Source organism: Camellia sinensis, chromosome 3 (assembly GCF_055761805.1).
Source record: "Camellia sinensis isolate YWXY chromosome 3, ASM5576180v1, whole genome shotgun sequence".
NCBI lineage: Eukaryota > Viridiplantae > Streptophyta > Magnoliopsida > Ericales > Theaceae > Camellia > Camellia sinensis.
This window is the reverse complement of record NC_138963.1, coordinates 144,704,533-144,710,675: the sequence shown is the minus strand read 5'-3', so window position 1 is coordinate 144,710,675 and position 6,143 is coordinate 144,704,533. Positions and strand designations below refer to the sequence as shown.

The window sequence follows — 6,143 nt, the reverse complement described above, 5'->3', positions numbered from 1 at the left end:
AGCGAGTGGGTGGTGGCGGTGGCGGTGGCGGTGGTGGTGGCAGATGGGTGGCGGATGGCAGGTGGTGGCGGGTGGTGGTAGTGGGTGGGTGGGTGAATGACGGTGGCGGGTGGTGGCGAGTGGGTGGTGGTGGTGGTGGCGGGTGGTGGGTGATGGTGGCAGGTGGATGGCGGATGGCGGGTGGTGGTAGGTGGTGGCGGGTGGGTGGTGGGTGGTGACGGTGGTTGGGTGGGTGACGGTGGCGGGTGGTGGGTGGTGGGTGGTGGGTGGTAGCGAGTGGGTAGTGGTGGTGGTGGTGGTAGCAACAAGTGGGTGGTGGGTGGTGGTGGGTGGTAACGGGTGGTGGTGGTGGTGGTGGTGGGTGGGTGGGTGGGTGACAATGGCGGGTGGTAGGTAGTAGCGAGTGGGTGGTGGTGGGTAGTGGTGGCAGGTAGGTGGCGGATGGGTGGTGGGTGATAGTGGTGGTGGTGGTGGTGGGTGGCGGGTGGTGGTGGCGGGTGAGTGGGTTACAGGTGGCTGGTGGTAGTGGTGGTGGGTGGTTGGTGGTGGCAGGTGGTGGATGGTGGTGGTAGGTGGATGGCGAGTGGTGATGACAAGTGGGTGGCGGGTGGTAGTGGCGGGCGGTGGATGGTAGTGGCGGGTGGTGGATGGCAGGTGGGTGGTGGGTGGTGGTGGTAGTGGCAAGGGGTGGGTAGTGGTGGCGAGTGAGTGGTAGCTGGGTGGTGGTGGCTGGTGGGTGGTGGTGGTGGCGGGTGGTGGTGGCAGGTGGGTGGTGGTGGTGGCGGCGGCGGCGGCGGAATACGGTGGTGGAAAATGGTGGCGGGTGATGGCTAGTGTTGGGTGGTAAAAAAAAAAAAAAAAAACTGAAAATTCAAAATGGAAACACATTTTTTGTGTTTTCATTTTTTGGCCAAATTTATAAACTGAGACCACTGATTTATAAATCAAAAATTTTACCAAACAAGTTTTTATTTGAGTTTTTTAAATTTTTGTAAATATAAATAGAAAACTGAAAACGTAGTGTTACCAAACGACACATAAACATAGCATTTTTTTTAGCATTAAGTTAAAAACAAAAAACAAAATAATAACTAAAAAAAAAAGTGCTAAACCAAATGTATTATTGTTTGCATTTTTTTTATTTTACACAGACGTGATTAACCAAATAATTAGATTTTTTTATTAAAAAAAAAAAAGAAGAAGCAAACAAAAAGGAAAATAACAACTAGGTCATTTCTCGATTGTGCAATGCAAGTATCAAGACAAATAAATAAAATTTTATTGATGAGTATTCCAGAAATTATTGATGAATAACAAAATAAAAAATTATATACATTTGTAAGACATAGACTTTTATTAAAAAAACAATATAAATAAATAAATAAATAAACAAACTTTCATTAGGTAAAATAAAGTTTTGATTTTTTGTTTATTTATTTATTTATTTAATCTTTTGGATTCAGCAGCTGCTGCGTGGGCGTGGTGGCATTACTAAAAGCGGTTTTTCTACTCAACAATTGAATTGAGAGAATACATACATACGTACACATAGCTTGCTTTTCTTTCTTCGTTTGCTGGTTTTTCCCCAAAACAACGAGCGGAATACAGACAGAGTTAGTTAGGTCTGCATTTAATTAGGGTTTACTTTACGCGTTGTTTTGGTGGACCACGACACGAGGCCACTGCGACTCCTGAATAATCCTATTCTTTCTTCTTTCTGTAAGTTGAGCTTTTCTGATTGCGAATTTCGATTCAAACTTTTCACCATTCCATTCTTTTCTCACTTCCCAATCCAATTGTGTTCCTTAATTCTAATTTCTGTTAATTTTTGTCTTTTTAAAAGTATCCGTTTTGTTTTCTGTATAGTTGCTGAATTCTTTGACACCTGGGTCGGGGTAAGTGGATTTCATTGTTTGAAATCGATTTCTGATGGATTTAGCGTGTTGCGAGGATTTATAACCCCACTTTCACTTTGAGAAGAGCAACTTCTTTGATTTCTTCATTTGTGGCCATAGAAAATGTTGTTATGTTTCCTAATTACGGTTAGTAATTAGTTTTTGTAGTCTTAGTTGAATGTGAATGGGGATTTCAGAGACAATGCTAGTTGTCGATTGATCATGTGAGTTTTGGTGAAAGGGGGAGTCTTTGGGTTGTTAAATTATGTGATATTGGTTTGGTAGTGAAGCTTTATATACTTGTTGTGAGATCTTTTTGCTTATGTAAGTTATATATTGTTTCGGTTTTGTCATCCTGCAGACATTGGTCCAACCCCGCTTCCAACTACATGTCGATATCTGATTTTCTAGCTGATTCTTTTACTGGGATTTAATCAGGATGTGTTTTAGTTGATCGTGTATGTGCATCTGACAATCAAGTTAAAGTGGGTGTGGATAAGATTGAGTTGAAGGCTTTGGAGCAACTTCTATTCTAGTTGATTCTGTGACTATTATTGGATGTTTCATCTGGCATTCCTGAGTTGAGAAATAATTGTCTTTCGGCGTGCGTATAAACAAAAATGGATTTGAGATTTAAATAGGTCCTGTTATTTATGCTATTTCTTGTGGTTTTGAATGGTTATGCCACAGTAGAGTCAGAAACAAAGAGTTTACCAAGGTTAAGAGCTGCTCCATTGAGGAATACAGGGGGTAGTGTTATAGATGGCATAGGAACAGAGGATGTCCTTATATCTGATAGCGATACGAATGGACTGGATGAAAGGAAGGTTGGAAGTGGCAGAGTCTCAGTGTCCGCAGTTGCATTTCTCACGCTGGCAATGGCTGCTGCTACCGGTTTAGGTGCAGTACCATTCTTCTTTGTGGAACGTGATCCCCAGTGGGCTGGAATATGCAATGGGATGGTTGCTGGGGTGATGTAGGCAGCAAGCTTTGACCTCATACAGGAAGGACAAGAGCATGGTAGTGGCAATTGGTTTGTGTTTGGAATTTTGACAGGTGGAATTTTCATTTGGTTTTGTAAGAAGGTGATGACTCTCCATCTTTCATCTTTTGAAAAATGGGAATTTTTGCTTTCTGTAATATTACCAAGTTTTATTTCTATTACTATTGTCATTGCTATTGCTGATCGACCATAAGCAATCCTAACTCATGTTATTAATTGTTGGTAGTGTTACTGCTGTTATTCCTGTCGTTGTCATTGTTGTTATACTCTTCACATCCCTAATTTCAAGTTTCCTAATGAATGCTCTTGTAACTCGATTTACATGCTTGACTATTTTTCCTAGCATGTTTATGTGAGGACAGTTGGTGATGGTGGCATTCATTTTTGAAAAACCACCTATGGTCGTTTTGACATGTGTCCAATAAACCTTCTTTTTGAATGGTCTAGCAATGCAGAAAAGAGTCTAAAATGAGAGAGTTGTCATGTCGATTATGAAAATTCATTTTTGTACTTGCTCAATGATTCATAGTGTTATTTATTTGTTGAATTTTTTTTTTTAAAGTATGCAGCGTATTCCCAAGTTTTTGTCCATACTAGCTGTCAAACGGGTATCCAATTTCCTAATGTCTTCCTTCACTATAAAGCATATGCCCCTTCACAGAGTCCAAATCCTGTTACACTTGTATTCAATAAGAATCCTATAAACAAAAACTTTTTTTCAAAAGAAAAACCATTGCGCTATGTATCTTGGTCAAAGGATACACTAATTTGGCATTGAATCATAATTTTTACAGATAGTGCATGTTACCTTCTTCAGAATTATATCCAACTATATAAGTTTATGCTTCTAAGCCCATGAAGTGTGATCCTTAAACTTGCTGGAGCTAACTTTCCTTGTCTTTTTATTTTGTTGGAAGCTTATTGCCTACCAATGCAACAGAGTTTAGTTGTGCTGAACATATTGGAGTTACAGGAATAATATGCCACCCCTTTCTGCCACATATATAATCATTAAAGTGGAAAATGTATCAATTTAAGATTCTGTAATTTTGTTTCCATAAAAGATAACAGAAAAAGTATATTCATTTTAGAATAATGTACCAGTAATTTGGAAAGTCTGAATGAAGTGTGGATAAGCTAAAGAGTCATAAGTGCTAAAATTTTCTAGTATTCCATAACCGAAGCACCTATTCATCATATCTTTTATTTCAAATTTGAATTTCCATGTTGGTGACATCATTTTGATTTTTCAATCAGGGGATTTGTTTGCTTCTTTGTGGAGTTTGTACTGTTACACCGTTGTTAACTTCATTACATACTTCCCTGTTCGTATTGAATTTTAATTGTATTATAAGACAATATAGCAATTAAGTGAATCACAGCTTCAATAACTTAGATGTCTTGTTCTTGATGTTTCAATACCAAGACTTTGGTGAGCGGAAATGAAGCACTAAAAACCTGACCCTGGTAGAAGCTTATGGCATAAGTTAAAAGCAAACAATTTGTCCTGCTAAAAACATGAAATAGGAGGCCATTTCTCTCCACTGCTGGCACATATAATCTGATGCCGTGCCGATTTGTGTGCTTTTTGGCCAGTATTATTGACTTACATTATTGTTTTTGTTGTTCAGTTTTTGGAGCAATATGGTGAAGTAAGCATGTTAGACATAAAAGGAGCAGATGCAACTAAACCTGATTTCCTTTCAGTGGGAACAAAACCATATATTGCATTACGTACCCATGATTTACTTTTTCTGTTTATAACAGAACCTCTATGTTGATTTGGGATAGACATGATACTTCTATGCTTCTTTATATGGTGCATTCACGATTACTTGATGAACGAGCTATATATATATAGTGCAAAGGCCTTTTAATAGAGCAATGTCTGACATTTCGAAAACTTACTTGCATCATATACATTATTGATAAAAGTGAAGCATGCAATGGACGCTTCTAGTATTAGGAAATGAATATAACAATAGAGAAAAATAAATAAATAAATAAATAATCATGATAAGAAAGTACCAGCAATATGCATATATAATATTTTGTTGAGCTATTTTTATTTTATTTTTTATTTTTTTTGAACGATTGTCCGTATAAGTATGAATTTTCTGGTGTTTGTGTCACATATCTATAGCTATCTATAAGGATAGCCATGTCTAATATATCATTTGGAATAGGGTGACTCAAAATATCAACCTTATTTTTGTTCCTTTCAAAAATAAAAAGAGAGAAAAGGGGGGTTATTGACATCATAGAAAGATACATAGAACCATACATGGAAGCATGTGAAAATAGAACCATACATAGAAAGATACAATACAAAAGTAGCATGCATATTATAATTATGTATAAGAGATTCATGAAGTTTCATTTTCCATATTATGCAATTATTAACATGGAAATTTTGAAAACTAATCAAAGTTGTATAATTTCTTTTAGCACATGTATATATATGAGAATATGTGATTTACTGAAAATTTCCTTGCAATGTTGGCGTGCTATTGTTTTAGAATCTTGTATGTGTCATGTTTGTGTCCATGTCGTGCTACTTAGACAATATCGGTTCCATTTATCAGAGACATCTCTAATGGGAAAAAAAAGTATAAAAGGAACTGATTTTTTAATCAATGTTGAGTAGCGAAAGGTTTAAATAATGATATTCTTGCTTATATGTGCTTAAAATGCCTTTTCTTATTGATCTGTTCGCATCTTTGTTGTTGCAGCCAATTGTAGCAGTTCCTTCATTTATATGTGCAGATGCTTTTAACAAATTCCTGCCATTCTGTACGGGCCTTGCAGCTGGGTGTATGATTTGGATGGTCATTGTTGAGGTCCTTCCCGATGGACTCAAGGTAACATTCCTCATTGTCTGGTTGAGTCTTTGATCTTAAAGATTTGTGCACAACACTAAGGTTTCATCTTCTTGTGACTCAGTAATAGGTTAACCAATTTCCTTTCAATCAAATTAGCGAAGTTAGGACAATTGCTTGGCTTATGCCTATCGTTCACTTGATGGTTCAGATAAATCTTGATGAATTGTGTTTGGCTTCTCATATTTTTCTTTTCCCATATATGTAACATTCTTGTAAATTGTAACCGACACTAGTTGACAAACTCTGGAATTTTTCTGATTGTTAAATAGGGCAATGCACCCAAGTGGATGAGTGCGTTGAATGGAATTTTTGGTCATAAGTATATGATTTTACCTTAGGGAGTCCTGAGGATGATGAATTTTA

The 6,143-nt window shown here is 37.8% G+C and overlaps 1 pseudogene across 1 annotated transcript; it reads left to right on the top strand.

Annotated features, from left to right (window-relative positions):
- The first annotated feature begins 1,725 nt into the window (after positions 1-1,725).
- LOC145822821 (putative zinc transporter At3g08650) lies at positions 1,726-5,584 on the top strand (annotated as a pseudogene). The gene is made up of 3 exons (XR_014364556.1): positions 1,726-2,042; positions 2,257-2,980; positions 4,530-5,584. The product of XR_014364556.1 is annotated as a putative zinc transporter At3g08650 (transcript).
- Positions 5,585-6,143: the final 559 nt, after the last annotated feature.